At 44.8% G+C, this 17209-nt stretch overlaps 1 protein-coding gene across 1 annotated transcript in view; it reads right to left on the reverse strand.

The window, feature by feature from the left end:
- CREB3L1 (cAMP responsive element binding protein 3 like 1) overlaps positions 1 to 17209 on the reverse strand; it is a 79721-nt gene that overhangs the window by 37105 nt on the left and 25407 nt on the right. The window lies entirely within an intron of this gene.

The following is a 17209-nucleotide window of genomic DNA, read 5'->3' on the forward strand; positions in this document are numbered from 1 at the left end:
TCTAATGTTTCTTGCAGCAAACACAGATAAACATATCTCTTTAAAGACATTTATATGTCCATCTGGAAACCCTGATTGGGAAAGGGTTCCAACATGTGTGTACATGGATGTTAAAAGACATGCATGTATATGTGTATATAATGCCCACCTGTTATATGCTTGCTGCAAGAAACACTGGTGTAACACCATTTTTTCCTTCAACACTCTTAGGCTGCATACGCACCATACATTTGAAGCACATTTCTCCACCCACCCAAAAGAACCCCGGGAACTGTAGTTTACCCCTCACACAACTGCAAACCCCAGCACCCAAAAACTACAGTTCCCAAGTTTATTTGGGCAGAGAAATGTGCTTTACGTGTATGGAGTGTACGCAGTCAGTGGAACCCTTCTTACGAAAAGCTGTTCTACCTTTGTTAATAGTTTTATGAAGTCCCACCAGATCATATGTTTCAGCTCTTAACAGATTTCTCACTGGTTTCTACCACAGCTTTCACAGTGACCTACTGAGTCTCCCTTGCTGGCTCCACCAGCTCCTCAGGGAACAGAAATGCAGTACTGCAGCTAACTCATATTACCCTATGCAGATTGTGCCCTGCAGTCTTCCTACCTGGCTAGGACCAGTTGGGATTCCTTTCTATCTCTATGCTGTAAGCACCGTACAGCTCATATGCTTTTCATGGTGTCAAACATCTGAGAGGCTTGCTATGGTGCAGTTTTGCCACAGGTGTCCAAAATCTATCCATCTGTCTAACTAAAGGTGAAAAACTACCCAGAAAGCCCCATGCAAAATTAAAGAGAAGCATCTCCAAATCCTGTACTCTGCAGATACTGTCCCTGAGATAACAAGCCCTCCCGTATGTTCCTCAAACAGCATTACACACCCACGTCCCTCTGGAGTTTACAAGGCCAGATGTTTCTGTCTATCTTTATAAGAAGGAACTTAAGCTAAACAAAAGGAAAGGGTTGTGACATTTTAATATCCTTTAGGATTCCGGCCATCTTTTACGAGTCCTAGAAAAATAGAATAAAGTCACACGATGCCTGTGAATATCTGGCTTGCTCAGAAAGTCTAACTATGACTTAGTAACATTAACATGACCTGGTAACATTAATGTGAGTACAGCACTACCATCCAATAAATCCAGATTTTATAGTTTAAAAAAATACCCCAGATCTTTCCGCATGGCACACTATTGTTTGCTGGCAGGGGACAAAAGGATTCATCAAACAGTAATCAAGAAGTTACCTTCTTAGGAACCTAGAAAAGGGGAAAGGATTGCAGGGATGCTTTACATGTTACATTTCCTCTACACAAAAAAGTCTCCATATCCATGTGGATGCATGTCATACTGCAGAAAGGTTACTGTGACTCCCCCCCCCCCCGCCCCCAGCTAATGCTGCTGTTGCATACAGATGGATCAAAAACTCACCTGTCCACATTCCTGCTGCTGGGAGAAAGGTACAGTCCCCTTTGTGTTAAGACACTTGCCAGACCAAGCCACTAGGAGGCAGTCTGGGGCAGGGGGCAATTTAACTAGACAGATTGTTACTGTGACCCGAGATGTGTTTTGTGGAGAGTGTTTTTAGCTGGAAATCTAATTACTCCTTACAATGTATCCAGTGTGCTGTTTTTTGAAGACATATGATGTTCACCTGTTGTCTTTGTCTATGGAGTCACAAAATTAAAAGACGCCTGCTCCTTGGGAGAAAGTCGATGGCAAACCTAGACAGCATCTTAAAAAGCAGAGACATCACCTTGCCAACAAAGGTCTGTATAGTTAAAGCCATGGTTTTCCCAGTAGTGATGTATGGAAGTGAGAGCTGGACCATAAAGAAGGCTGATCGCCGAAGAATTGATGCTTTTGAATTATGGTGCTGGAGGAGACTCTTGAGAGTCCCATGGACTGCAAGAAGATCAAACGCATCCATTCTTAAGGAAATCAGCCCTGAGTGCTCACTGGAAGGACAGATCCTGAAGCTAAGGCTCCAATACTTTGACTACCTCATGAGAAGAGAAGACTCCCTGGAAAAGACCCCGATGTTGGGAAAGATTGAGGGCACAAGGAGAAGGGGATGACAGAGGACAAGATGGTTGGACAGTGTTCTCGAAGCTACCAGCATGAGTTTGACCAAACTGTGGGAGGCACTGGAAGACAGAAGTGCCTGGCGTGCTCTAGTCCATGGGGTCACGAAGAGTCGGACACGACTAAACGACTAAACAACAACATGATGTTCACCACAACATGATGTTCACCACAATATATTGATCCTGTCGTTTCTTGACAAATACTACTATTTGATATATGATGCATGGATTAATTAAATTATTGATCATAGTAGATGGAATGTAAGCATAATTACACATATGTGAGTAAGAGAGAGAGAGAGCAGTCCTACTCTGATTGGATATTATATAAAATACTTTTCTTCTTGGATTGCCATTCTGATGCAGAGCATCCATTTATGACTGAAAGATAGCATTTCAAGGTGGGAAGTAAGTACCGTACTTTATATGGTATTCTACACAAAACATCAGAATAATAATAATAATAATAATAATAATAATAATTTATTATTTATACCCCGCCCATCTGGCTGGGCCTCCCCAGCCACTCTGGGCGGCTTCCATAAAAACCAAAAATACAATAAAATATCACATGTTAAAAACTTCCCTGAACAGGGCTGCCTTAAGATGTCTCTTGAATGTCAGGTAGTTATTTATCACTTTGACATCTGCTGGAAGGGCGTTCCACAGGGTGGGCGCCACTACCGAGAAGGCCCTCTGCCTGGTTCCCTGTAGCTTTGCTTCTCGCAATGAGGGAACCGCCAGAAGGCCCTCGGCGCTGGACCTCAGCGTCCGGGCAGAATGATGGGGGTGGAGACGCTCCTTCAGGTATACTGGACCGAGGCCGTTTAGGGCTTTAAAGGTCAGAAAGGAAAGGCGTGCTCTGTAGTGTGTGGTGCATGGTCTTAAAATTCCACGCCGAGGCACACTGCTTGCTTTTTATTATCCAGACTGGAGAGGAGGGTGGTCATTGTCTGGCCTCCTCTCTGGTGAGGAAATCCCTTGAGCAGGACCTGCCAGCTCAAAAAAACTGAGGGAGGAGTTGAGCTGGGCACCCCGGATACTACAATGTAAGTTCCTGTTTCAATAGCAAGGTGTGTGTTTGTTTTGCTCTGGCATAATATCATTATGTAAATAGAAGCAAGGCAATGAAAAGGCTGCATAGAGGCTGGTTAAAGGAACAGATATCAGGTAACTTTTAAAACAATCAGTTCTCAGCCATGTACTGAAAAGAGCAGAGAGTTCTGGAGTGTAGCTGGAAGAGGACTATAGTCAGGTAGATATTCAGATATTCAGGCAGGAAAGAAGTTGCCACTGGGAATTCTATGTGCACTCAACTCCAACCCAGCCATCAGCACTGGTGGCATTTTTCAAAATGCATACAAAAGGTCTATACATGACAATCACAGCATATGGGGTGGCTAATATAAATCTCAAAAGAAACTACTAGGTGAAAACAATATTTTAAGATCTTGAAAGCAGGCCTGGATCAAGAAGGCAGTAAGAGGGAGCACATGGGCAACAGGTTAGAGGGGGCGGCAAACAGTTTCCTGCCCTGATAACACCACCGCCCCCTGACGCCACCCCCGAGAAAAGTCGTCCCCCCCCCCAATTCATGTCCCCTACTGCTGAGAAAAAGAAGGGAACCTGAACCTGTAGGCTTCCTTCTCGCTGTGGCGGCAAGGGGGAGGTAAAGGGGAGAAAGTCTTTCTCTCCTTCATTCTCCCCTTGTCCTTGTTGCCAGCAAGATATGGAAGCCTGCATGGGACAGAAGAGGAGAAAGACTTTCTGCCCTTGTGAGTCTTCCCTGCAGGTTCAGCCTAGATTGATCAACTCCTTCCCAGAGTGGGGGGTTGTGGTGGTGGTGGGGTTGGCTTGCCACACTCCAGCCCTGGCAGTGTCCAATGGAATAACGAGTTATGGGGTGGCTGAAGCGATGTGAGCCATTTAGCTTCCCAGAACCAGGAGAGGAGGAGATGGAGCCTTCACCCAGGCCATTGCACAACATGGAGCCTTGTGGGACAGAAGAGATTGGCTTAGCTGGCTAAAATGGAGATAACTGTGCCAGGAGTGCCCCAAGGATGCTGCAGGGGTGAGCCAGAGGAGGGAAAGGAAAAGCACCAGGGTTTAAATGACTTGAAGGACCTTCCCTCTCTAGGATTCTTTCCCCCATTGGCATATTATCCTGATCCTTTTGCAAGTGCAAATGCTTCCTCATCAGTGCTTGCCCCTTTTATCTCTGGACAAGTACACATTTTCCAGATTAGCACTAACCATGGTGTGCCTCAGAATGGGTTTTTCAGAGGTAAGTGCTTTCTGCACTTAAGGTAGTTTATGCACTGGGATAAGGGATAATTATGGTCATTACCAAAGATTGTATGAGGCACAGACACCCTTAAAGAAGAAAGCACTCCCAGATCATTCCAGATTTGGAAAATGCTATTTAATTTCAAGGCAAGGCAACAGATTCAGGGGTGAATCACAGTTCATATATTCAGCAGGGTGAATCAAAGGTTGAAGAGAGTTGAAAGATGGTCAGCAACGCCCCCTGACAAGATCAGAGACTCTTGACTTGCCCTTCCGCTAAGGCCCATGTTTGGTGGCTGGAGTTTGCACTTCCATACAAAAACATTGTGACATGTCCACGACCCCTTTTTAAAGCCATCTCCACATCTTGTGCCACTGATTTCCATAAATTAATTATGTGTTGTATGAAGAAGTACTTTTTGTCTGTTCTGAATTTCACTCTATACCATCAAGTTCTAGTATGGGGAGGAGGCAAAAAGCGCCTCTCCCTCCTCATACCATACAAAATGTTAAAAACCTTCCCCATGTCCTTCCCAAACCCCTGGCAGGCAGCAATGGGGATGGATGGAGCAAAACGCAGCACCAATGCCACACCCGGAATTCTGCCACTTGCACCAGCCAGTGAGGGAGATGAAAGGGCAGGGAAATCATGAATTTCTGTTGCACTAGCTCCAGCCAGCAGCAGCAGCAGCAGCAGTAGCAGCAGCAGCAGCAGAGACCTGGATTAGGTCTGTTGCAGCTAGCTAGACTGGCTTAGGATCCTGTGCACTCTAACATATTGAATCCCCAAACCAGGATGCTTGTCTTCTCATCCATGCTCCTACACAGGTTATGTGACCAGTGCGAGCTCACAGAACACAAAAGGCCCCCCTTTTGCAGGGCTGTGCTCTCACAGTGCCAAAAAGACAAGTTTTGGGGAACCATGTGAGACTGCAGCCCCTAAAAGAACACTTTCTTCAGGGTGAGATCTCGGTGCAAAATTGCAAGAGATCATGATGCCCAAAATGGCCACCGTGCTCTTGCAGGAAAAGAATGGGACATCCTGTTTTTTCCAGCACTTGTGGGGCATGGGATCCAGCAGACACTTGGCCAGGTGAGCCTTGTCCCACCCTCTCCTCCCCTCCTCCCAAAACCTCAATTTTGATGGTATGCACCAACTACCTCCCATAGGGAAGCCACCAATGTAATCTTCTGCCTGGTTGTAGATTAGGTAGTACAGTGCCAGATCATCGATCTAGCAAAGCCCAGCACATGTATCTTCTCAACAGAAACCTCTGCCATCACAGCATTGCTCTTAGTTGTGGTGTTTTCCTAAACTAAAAAGCCCCAAATAATTTAGACTTCCCTTTTACGGAAGGTGTTCAGCAGTGTTTCCTACTATATATTTCAGTTCCTACAAGAAAGTTTCCAGATTAAATATAAATGATACTGGATGGGATATATATCTTCTTTCAAAGAAGGAAGTTACATTTGTTTGTGTTGTATCCTAGTGGCTCTGCCACGATTGCTTCTTATGTGAGTGTCAGGAGACTAAACTGAGAAGCTCTCTCTTCCTATATAACCTGTGACTAAATGCTTCATGAAATAATCACTTTATGTCATCTAGGGTGTGCTGCAGAGATAACATCAATCAAGCACTGACTGGAGTCCAATATAGCATAATGGAGAACGTTGTGGATTACATAAAGCCTTTAAGAAAGGGGTGGGGAACCTGGTGCTCTCCAGATGTGCTCCCATCATCCTTGACCATGGGCCATGCTTGGAGGGGCCAGTGGAAGCTGGAGTCCAACAATGTCTGGAGGGTCACAGATCCCACATCCCTGCTTAAAGACTTTTGCCAGTTCTCTTTTGCGCTTAGGAAAACCATGGAATGAATTAATATAACTAGGAAGAGGGCTTAAGGCAGACACTCATGTAGATCTTGGGCTGAAGTTCTGCAGCCTCCTCCAGATCCAGACTCTAGCTTTTTTTCAAAACCATATAAACACCCTTACAAACTGTTCACTGAGTGGTTTAAAAGTGAATGAAGACAGCTTTTGCAGCAAGCAGCAAGTGGCAAGAGTGAACCTCGCTGTGGCTTCTGTGAACTTGCCTTCAGGCAAAGTCACCAGTTTGAGGCAAGCCAGTTGGGAATGGGACCAACATCATTTTGTAGGGAAAGCTGCTTCCCAATGTGGTCTGAAGTTAAAAGCACCAAGTCCATATTTAGTGCTCCATTATCTGCTTCTCTCTTTCACCCCTGTGTTTGTGTTCTCTCTCTCCCTCCTCTCCTCTCCTCCCCTCCCCTCCCCCACCCCTCATATTTCACAGCCAAGAAATAGCACAAGATGTGTTTCCAAAGCGTTACCAATGAACAGTCAGGATGGGGGCAGCCAAGGTTCACTGAGACCCATAGTGGGGCTGCACCGATTCCCTGACACAAGCCAAAGTTTCAGGCTGCTCTTAACTGCTCCGCTCTTTCCCATGAGCTTGGAGATAGGGGAAGATATACCTCCTGATCTCATATTTGGGCATCGTTCTCCAAATGCAGGCAATCTTTTAACTTTGTAAAATCTGCTCCTGCTTAAGCCGTCTCATTCCTGAAGCAAGCATGTGAGGCTGTCAGTCATTGGCTGCGGTACGACACTCTCCCAGTGACAGAGGCATGATAGGCCGAGTCTTCCAAACATATTTCCACCACATGTTCTCATCACCACAAGATGAGCTGAGGCTGCCTGAGTGACACGGCCCAAGCCTTTGTGAATCTCCATTGCAGGGCTGGCCTTACCATGAGGCAGAGTGAGGCAAGCACCTCAAGCAGCAGGTGATGGGGGCAGAAGCAACAGCCCTACCCCACCCCTATGGCAGTTCCTCATGAGCCATTTCCCTCCGCTGGATGTCAGAGCTGTATGTGCCTGTCATGCATCACCTCAACCACCCTCAAGTGGTACTAACCCACTGCCAGAGTTGAAGTAAAATTCAGCTTACAGCCCAGTCGGCTTCTGTACACGGAAGCCGTGCAAGGGTGGTGATGGTGATATCTTGTCCTTTGCCTCAGGGAGCAAAATGTCTTGGGCTGGTTCTCCTCCTTTGCCTCCTGAGCATAAAAGTTTGTCTCAGAGATTAAGCCAGGAGTGTTTGCTTTGTGCCTTTCAGATGTGGGTGAACTATAGCAGCACACACCCCATACCTTTAAAGCCCACCCCCACCCCCGAACTGTAATTTGTTAAGGGCAGTGGGAATAGGTGACTTGTGAACGGTACCCTACAGTTCTCCAAATTCTTGGGATGGAGGGATGTGCTTTAAACATGGTGTGTATGCAGCCTACAACTCCCAGCATCCTTGACTGCAGGCTGTACTGGCTGGGGCTGCTGGGAGTTGGAGTCCAACAACTTGAGAAAGGCCCCACTTTGGCCGCCCCTGAGTTAAGCTGAAAATATACAAATGTGAACTCATCTCTGTTGCTTGGGCGACCCCTTTCCTTTGAGAAACCCGAATTCTTCATTTTTTCCCCTCAGGGTTGTACCGTTTTTTCACCTTAAAGGAAAAAAATCCAGGAAAGAGTCTCACCCCCACTGCTTCAGATTCAAATAAGTTCTCCCCATCCTGACCTTTCTACACTAAAACTCACTCCAAAAAGAAGCCAGCAAAAGGCCAGTCCCACTGGACTAAAGCCCAAATCCAGGAGACGAAGGCTGCTTGAAAACCAGAGGTTCTCCTCATGCTGGCCAACTGTGCCAAACCGGGAGGGGATTCTTCTAAGTTTTCTCTTTTACTTTTTATTATTAAATAAATATATATTTTTCCTTCTCTGCCTGCCAAGATAAATCTCCAATTCCAGCTGTGACATCTGCATTTCCCTTCTCTGCTTTCAATAAGGAATGAGCACCCCCCTCACCCTACAGGCCAGCTTCACAGCTGAGGTTTCTTTTACACTCCAAAAAAGAAGAAGCTGCATGCCTCCATCCATTCTTTGCTCCCTTAATAAAAAATTGCGGTGAATGCTAGTGCTCGTGAAACTGACAGCCTGACAGTGTTAACAAGAGACAGGCAGCATGTGGGTCTTGCAACCTGGTTAACACACCTCCGGCCTGATCCTCACGATTACTGTAAGCCTGTTCCCACATTTCTACCCTTCCTGTCCTCTCTTTGTTCTTAGCCCATGAATATTTCACTTTAGGACGTCCATGCTTTCCGCCATCCAATGGCTACTTCACATGTGTTTTTAGCATGAATCAGATAGACAAACCTGCCTTTTTGAGAACACATGACTGAAAACAAGTACACATGCCAAGGGACCCAGAGTCAGCCCAATATATTTTGCTGCCTGAGATGAAGGACAAGATGGCGCACCCTCCTCATTTCATGGACAGAGGCTGAGTGGAATGGCAGCTGAACTTGCCTCAACACTAAGTGACAAGATGGCACCTTCCACTGCATCTGAGACACCAAGTCTAGGGAAGCTGGGTCAGCTCATATGGCATACACTGCTCTGTCTTATAACAGAAGGAAACTGCTGGAGGTTCAGAAGGAGGAGCCACAGAGTTGCCACTGCTCTCCCCCAGCATCTCCTGCATGAGGTGGCGACCTTGTTCTGCCTAATGGTAGAGCAGGCTCCACACAGACCCAGTAATTTGACTCTTATGATGACTTAATTCTGACTTCATGTGAAACCATGGCTTGTGCTAACCATCGTTTAGGACCCAAACTACTACCTGAGCTTCCAAAGCTACAAAAAGCAAGCCATGGTTTTAGAGCTGCTTCTATTTTCTATCCTCTCAGCACTCAGCATCGTAAATTGACTCCCCACTGCATGAAGACCAGTTTCCCGAGGTGGTGTGATAGCTGAAACTACTGAAACCATCAGTTGAGACACCCTACTCACCGTTAGACAAACCACAATCTGCAAACTCACTTCAAGCTATGATTTCTGTGCTTCCTGCCTAATCACAAACCAACGGATGACATCATGACAAAGCATAGTTTAGCTTCTTCAAGCAGACATGAGACTGTGAAACAGCCCTGAGAAAATAAAGTAGGTGTTTCCCTTTTACATATGTGGACAAGGTATTTAGTGTTATGATACAAACTATGTCCAATGAGAGCACCAAGTGAGCTTCCTTGAGCTGGTGCCGGATTGGATGCAAACCCACTGTGTGTACTTCACACTAAATTCTCATGCATAAGGGCAAATTAAGCAACCATCACTGAAAAACACTTATAAGGAAAACAGACTACATTCCTGTTTAAAAAGATGCAGTTGGAGGTTATGGATCACGAAGTGTAACCTCATACACTTTGGTCCTGAATGATATTTTCCAGGCCTGTGGATTGTTCACTGCTACACATGTCACTTGCAATCCACAACTGGGGCTGCAAGTTCAAAGAGACTTAACATATGACCTTTTTCTTATTGGGTAAGTGAAGCATGAATGTTTATTTTGCTAAGAGCATGATTGTCAGATAGCTGATGAACAGAATGCAACTGATGGTATATACAGCCCAGGGGTGGCTGGATCAGCTTTTTCTCATTCCCTGTCAGTGTCTCCATAAGTCGATTGTTTCCTGTTGACATGGATTGTAAAACAAACGTGCACAAAATTAGAAATTTCTCTATGCAGGTTTTTTTTTGCATTTTTTTCTATGCACCTTCCCCCAAAATATGCATTTTGTGCACATTTTCTCCAAAAGAAATGATTTTGCATGCCCTTCCCCTTGAAATATGATTTTTTGGCAAGCAAAAAATTTGGAATGCACTTAGCAATCTGCATAGAAGTCTGGGAACTGCTAATTTGGTTGGCACACTTTAAAACACAGGGCAAAATTATCCTCCATTGCTAATATGATTACCCCTTGAAGACTGTCTGGTAGAATTATATGCAGACTTTCTTTCTACTAAAATGAAATGATGTTATCCAAAGTTGGGTGCCTGAAACCCTTCAGTGGCATGGAAAATACAGAATGTGAAAGAGGTATATATATTCAGCTGTTGCAAAAATTATATTTTAACAACGATTTTTGCCCTAAGCTTTTTTCTGAATCTGTGAGTTGTGAGGAGAACTCTGCAAGCCACTCTAGGTTCCTTATATTTTATAGGAGATAAAAATATAATGAACAAGTCAAATGAGTATATACCAGCAGAAATGTCATTTTAAAGATAAAAATCCTTATGACCAGTCCTACTGTTAGGCAGAGTGAGGCATCCACCTCAGGCAGCAGCTGCTGAGAGCAGCTGCCAGGTGTAGGGAGAAGAAAGCTGTATGTGTCATGCAAAGTGCCCTGCATCCCCATAGCTAGCCTGCTCCCTTGAGCTGTGGACACAAAAGTTGTTGAGTATTTTCTTTCTTTCTCGAAGCTAAGAAGTTATTGAGCTATTTTTAAGAAATTCGCAAAAATCTAAACTTCTGACATGGGTTCCCTTATGTCTGGATTTTCATGAACATTAAAGCTATTTCTGCTCAGACACTGTTTCCAATGGCCAGATCCTGTCAGTGTCCAGGAAATTCCGGACATATGGCAATTCTAGTTTGACGCAAAATTCAGCTCCCAGTCTACTCAACTTCTGTCGGTGGAATGGAGATTTGAGTTGCCATATTTACCTTTGCTTCCGGTTGCAAAATACCTAAAATAACCAAACTGCCCTGCTGACCCCTGCAATAAATGAAGTCTATCCCCCTTTGCAAATTCCACCCATCACTTTTAAACAAACCTTGACAGCACACAATCCTGCGCATACATACCCAGAAGTAAGTTCTTCTCTGCTTAATATGAGTTACTTTCATGTCAGCAGGCATAAGATTGCAGCCCAAAGCACATTTGCCTTTATCAGGGGGCTAACACTACTGCTCAGCTGTGGCCTATTCAGATGCCTGGTCAATATCTGAATGCACACAGTACATTTCCAGCACTTTTATTGCCATTTTAACAGTCATGGCTCCCCCCAAAGTATCTTGTGAAGCTTCATTTATTAGGAGTGCTGAATGCAGTTAGAAGACCCATAACAGAGCTACAATTCCCAGCACCCTTATCGCACTACAGTTTCCAGGATTCCTTGAGGGATTCCATGACTGTTAAAGTGGTATAAGAGTGCCTGAAATGTATGGTGTGAATATGACCTATACTCTAAATACAGATCTGGCTGAGGGGAAATGCTTTAGAATAGTCTAGACTCTTTTTCTTTTATATTGCTTCTGCAGGAAAGTTGTAAAAAAGAATCCTGCCCAGTTCCTTGAGTTCTGGAATCCTTGAGTTTCTAAAAGGCTCCGGGGTTGACATTCCTGCTTTTCTGCCAGCAGCAAAAATGAAGGGCGGGACAAGGGGGCACTTTTACATAATCAAAACCAACAGAGAAGAAAAATATTCATGAGACAGTAGTGAGGAGTATTTTCTTCCTATGTGTTAATAATTTTCAGATCTAACAGTGGAAGGTGATATGTAAAATATACGTTCTCTTTGGCTCTCGTCGCCGTCCATTTAAAGACGCCGCAATGAAGCCTCATATTCATTTTAGTGCAAACCTCCTTCCATCAAAGGATCTTTGCCAAAGCAATGGTTTTATAGTTTCTAATGCTGGGTCCCACAAGGGCCGCAACGGGTGTCACAGGCACACAAAAAAACTCCTGAAGAACAGTTTGAGCATTGCAGCAGAATCAGGAGCCAGCATTCTCAGGTACTTGCCAGGGTCCCCATCTCAGCAAGGAGGCCCAGTGCCGAACCCTGGAACCTCTCAGCCTGTCTGCCTCTGCTCCTTGCTGTCCTTCTCTTTTCACCTGACCTCTCTGAACAAGCCAGCAATGGTGGGAGAGGGGCAAGCCTCAGCCTTGGCTTGTGTTCCCTTCTCCCTCTTGATGGCCATACAAATCAAACTGTGACAAAGGTCAGTGAAGGGTCAGTGATAGTGGAATACTTGGCATGGGGCACTTACCCAGAGGCTCCCAAATCCTGCAGCCAACAGGACTGAGCAGGACATCAGATGTATCACAACAGGAACACTTCAATCATTCATGCTGGCGCTCTTTGAAAATGTGCTAGATTTCAGGTGAAGAGTCAACTGCCAGCCCAAAGTGGCCTTGTTTACATTTAAGATTAAGTGACAGATTCACAAAGATCAATTGTAAGTGCGAACCATCCTTGAATGTTAGTGGTTTTTCTAATATCCAGCTACCTAAGAGTATCTAAATTAATTATGGCAGAATGGTTTGCATGATGCAAGCTTTATCCTATTGAGCAAAGTCAAATAGGTGAACTGTCCTTATGTTAGTCTGGGAAAAAGCCACTCTTACTACCAGCAATCCCACCACTGCCAGATGCAGAACTGCCAGCAGACTTTGCTGTGCAGAAGGGGGAGGAGGAGATGAATGTGCCAACACATCTTTCTCCACATACTAGATGGGAAAAGAGAATGACTATAGAATAAACTAGATTTAATAGTCCATCATGTAAGTACTACAGTAGTACCTCGGGTTAAGAACTTAATTCGTTCTGGAGGTCCGTTCTTAACCTGAAACTGTTCTTAACCTGAGGTACCACTTTAGCTAATGGGGCCTCCTGCTGCAGCCGCGCAATTTCTGTTCTCATCCTGAGCAAAGTTCTTAACCCGAGGTACTATTTCTGGGTTAGCAGAGTCTGTAACTTGAAGCGTCTGTAACCCAAGGTACCACTGTACTGTATATGTATGGAAAGATCAGTAAACCTCTTCAGACATCATAGGCATGTGCAGAGGGAAAGAGTGGGGTTTGGGTGATCAAATCTGAAAGAGCACCCACCCACATGTAACAACTGTGCAGACAGAGGGGCTCTCACCACATAATGGGGAAGGTTAAGAAATCAGGAGGAAGTTGGCTCACACAGGCTTCCCCTTCCCTTTCCTTCCCATGTGTTTGTGGCACCCGAAAAGGGCTATGTGCAGTAACATAAGCAAAAGACAGTATAACAGTCTAAATATGGTCCCTCTGTACTCAGTGAGAGGCGCCTCCGAAGGTGATTCACAAGCATGATAGCTTTGGTCTTTGTTAGAACAGAACCAGCTGTGACAAAGAATTCCAGGTTAGGCTGTGCACACCATAAATTTAAAGCATATGGCTTCCTACCAAAGAATTTTGGGAACTGTCGTTTACCCATCACAGAGCTACAATTCCTAGCACATTTAACAAAACTTCAGTTCCCAGGATTCTTTGGGTAAAGTCATGCACTTTAATTAACCTGACTTAATTTGAAATATGAGTGTAAACTTGAGAATCCACCTTCTATCTGAATTGGGGGCGGGGGTGTAACAGGGGCTCCCCATGCCTTGAGTGATATATGAACATTGGAAGAGAGAAGGAAGAGAGAGAATATAAAATGGGGGAGGAAAGATCCCTTGCAAGCATTTAAAAGAAGTGGGGAACGGTTTGTTCTGGCTGATATGTGTCCTGAGGGGAGGGGGCTGCTTTGATTTTATTTGTGTCTAGACAGTATATGGGATGTAGCTGCTGCAAGGATCCAAAGGAAATAACGCACAGTGGAGCGAAAGGAAAACTAGGGGAGAATGCCAGAGGGGTGTGGGGTCAGCCGGAGAAAACAAAACGGAAGAAGTGAACTCCCTGAGAAGTCAGCCAATCGAAACGCCTGCAAAGGGTTAACCTGCTCCCAAAAGAGGCCTTCTGAAGAAACAATAAGAAACCTATCAGCTTATTGGACAGCTCCTAGAGACCTAGGGCCAATGGGAAGAGCCTGCCAACGGAGAAGCCTTTTCGGTGAGCAGATCAAGAGGAGTGCAGGGCTAGAATGGAGCAGTCGCTCCGCGTGCGGTTTGTCAGGGCTGAGGTAGGAGCCCCGGCGAGGTTGCCTGGGATGAAAGCTCCCTTGCACAGCCCCGAAATCTCCAGGATGCGCGAGATGCTGCTTCTGGAAGTCGAGCCATAAAGCGAGAGGCGCTGCGGAGCCATTGAGTTGCACCTCCTGCCTGCAGCCTGCAGTGTGTGACTGCTATTACCAGGGCCATTCGTTTCTGCAGATATCGAGACTGAAGTCTGGTGTATCTATCTATCTATCTATCTATCTATCTATCTATCTATCTACGGTATCTATCATCTATCTATCTATCTATCTATCTATCTATCTATCATCTATCTATCTATCTATCATCATCTATCTATCTATCTATCTATCTATCTATCTATCTATCTATCTATCTATCATCTATCTATCATCTATCTATCTATCTATCTATCTATCCACACATACACACACGTATTAGTATCATTTGACCCTGAGTGCTGTTAATCTTGCTGCCAAAGGACAACCTGCATCCTTTGTGCCATGGAACACAGGAGTGAGTGAAATTGGTGGGCATCCTGCGGGGTGGGCCCCATGAAGCAGGGATGCAAACTACCCAAGCTAGGAAGACTAAAAGCTTGATTTCGTGCGCCTGTGTGCTCTGAATGGGTGGGTGGTTGCTCATGCAGTTCCTCCCTGCGTTCTCATGGTGTGGCTATGACAGGAGATGGTTGCTAGATAAAAATTATCCAGACTCCTGTATGCCTCCCCCTCCCGCCATGTGGTTCAAATTTCATTACAGAGAAACAGGAAAGCAGCGAATTCAGGAGGTCCTTGGGTGTTGGATAGAGGCAGTAGACTAGTAACAATCTCATATACACTCAGGGATCTGCTGGAAAGTTGTCATGGGCGAATGTTGTATTTATGCCAAACACACACACACACACACACACACACACTACTTCTTTTCCTACTGGAGGACCTTGGCCTCCCCAAGGCCCATCAGTCTGCCCCCTTTGAGTCATGCACCATGTGTGGGAGTGGGAACCAAGCCACACGGCTAATGTGGATCTACTAATCAGCTAACAAGATGTTGGAAATCTCTCTTGAGCAATTCCAAACTCTCCTCCAGGCCCATGAGATTGTACTTCTGAAAAGGTTGTCGGCTGGCCAGTTCATAATAATTAGCAAGTAGTCTAAGCCTGGCTTTTCCAAGTCACATTCCATTTCTTTTGCTTAAGGACATGTTTGCAAAAATCACACTCCTGGTCCAAATCTGACTTGCTCCACCAACAACAAAAAATGCTTAGTGTGGGGGTGCACAAGTTTCACATTTCCGTTGTGATCGTATGAGCCTGGAAATGCTTAAGAGTCAGAGGGCTAGGCTGCAATCCATAAATCACTTACTCTTTGGTAATGCAAGCTCTAAGATTTCAACCAGCAACAATACTATATTAGGGTAATTGTTTTATGCATTGGGAGTAATCTGTTAAAAAATAATAATCACATTGAGGGTGGTCTACCACTACCTGCACTGCCCCAGAAGCATTTGGTCTGCAGCAGGAGGAAAACAGTAAAAAAAAAAAAAAAAAAAGACTCCCAAATGCACTAATTTGTGCAAGCATGCATAAATGGCCATGCAACCAAAATGGAATAGTACTGTTGGTCTAAACAATACCTTTGGACTTCAGATCTGGTTCTAGTCATCTAGATTCACTGCATCTTCATAAGGTGAAGCTAGCACCAGCATAAAAACCCCACTAATACAGCACCAGGACTCAGGGCACACCTGTGCTGGCAGACCAGCCACAGATAAAGAAGTGAAGGAGGGTGGGCAAGTCCAAAAGAAGCTCTTTTCCCATATCTCCTGAAAGAGAGATATGGTGTGTGACTACTTAGGGTGGGGGGTGGCCTGTGTAGGTGCTTGTGGATCAAGGCCTGGCTGAGAGCCAGAAAGGGTGGAGCCTCAGTGTGAGCCAGGCTGTTGCTGAAGCAGCAATTCTCTTGGGGCTCCCTAGCAAGTACTTGTTTGCAGCTAGATGTCAGATTTTGTACCTCTGAGCCTCTCCAGTACTGGGTAAAAATGGTCACATCTGGCGGGAGGGGCGGGGAGTCTATGAAAAAAGTCAATATGCATCAAAATGCCATATTGAATCCCATAAACTTTTAAAATGAATTCTTAATTTTTCAGATCACTAAATGATTCATCCTGGCTATTTGTTTCTTTCTCTGAAAGAATTACAAATAATCATGGCTCAGTATCGAGAAGGGCTTGTTGCTATAGCAAAGTAGTTAATAGAGAGGACTGGCTAATTCTGTTGGAAACACAGCTGGGTTCTGTTAAGTGTGACCAACTAAACTGTAATAAACTAAAGACTGTCAGGGAATTCCCTGTAAATTTACTTCAAGCCCTTCCTTTTTGAAGAAATTTCATATTAGATGCATGTGACAATGTTCCGCTTCTCTCTGACTCTGAAACCTCAATGCATGCAGTTCTTGTACTTCAATGTGTATCAGAGAACCCATGCTGCGGTTGTCACAGAGAAAGCCAACTGAGATTTCTTTCTTGGGGTTGTACCAAATATTTATCATTCTCTGGCTTTTGCTTTGGAATATGTATGTTCTTGGACAGAGAGCAAAGGCTTAAACTTCTAGACTCAGTTGATTCATCTGCATCAATATATCAGATTTGTATACCGCCAAGGCACCTAAGGTGGTTTCAAAATTTAAAACACGGGAACAAATAAATTAAATAAAAACATACGAGTGACAGAGTCCTCTCAGGCCAACTGGGAGCTGATGGATTGTGTGTTCCTCAGCCAGGGGTTCCTCACTTCTGCCTTGCATGCATCATTACCCTTCCTATCATGTCTTCCTTGGCTTGCCCCTGTCAGTCATCACGCTGTGAGTTTACTGTCTGACTGCTGTGAATGAATCTAGGAGTTAGACCAGATTGTTAAGCAGCCAAGATATTAGTGCTCCCTTAATGGTCAGTGCCTGTGTTGTTACAGCCACACTTTCTGTTAAGAAATTAAAGGTGAATGCCAAGCATGGGTGGCGGATATCTCTTTATAGAAACTAATTGTTAGAGAGATGGTT

This window comes from Podarcis muralis, chromosome 1 (genome assembly GCF_964188315.1).
Source record: "Podarcis muralis chromosome 1, rPodMur119.hap1.1, whole genome shotgun sequence".
NCBI classification, from domain to species: Eukaryota; Metazoa; Chordata; class Lepidosauria; order Squamata; family Lacertidae; genus Podarcis; species Podarcis muralis.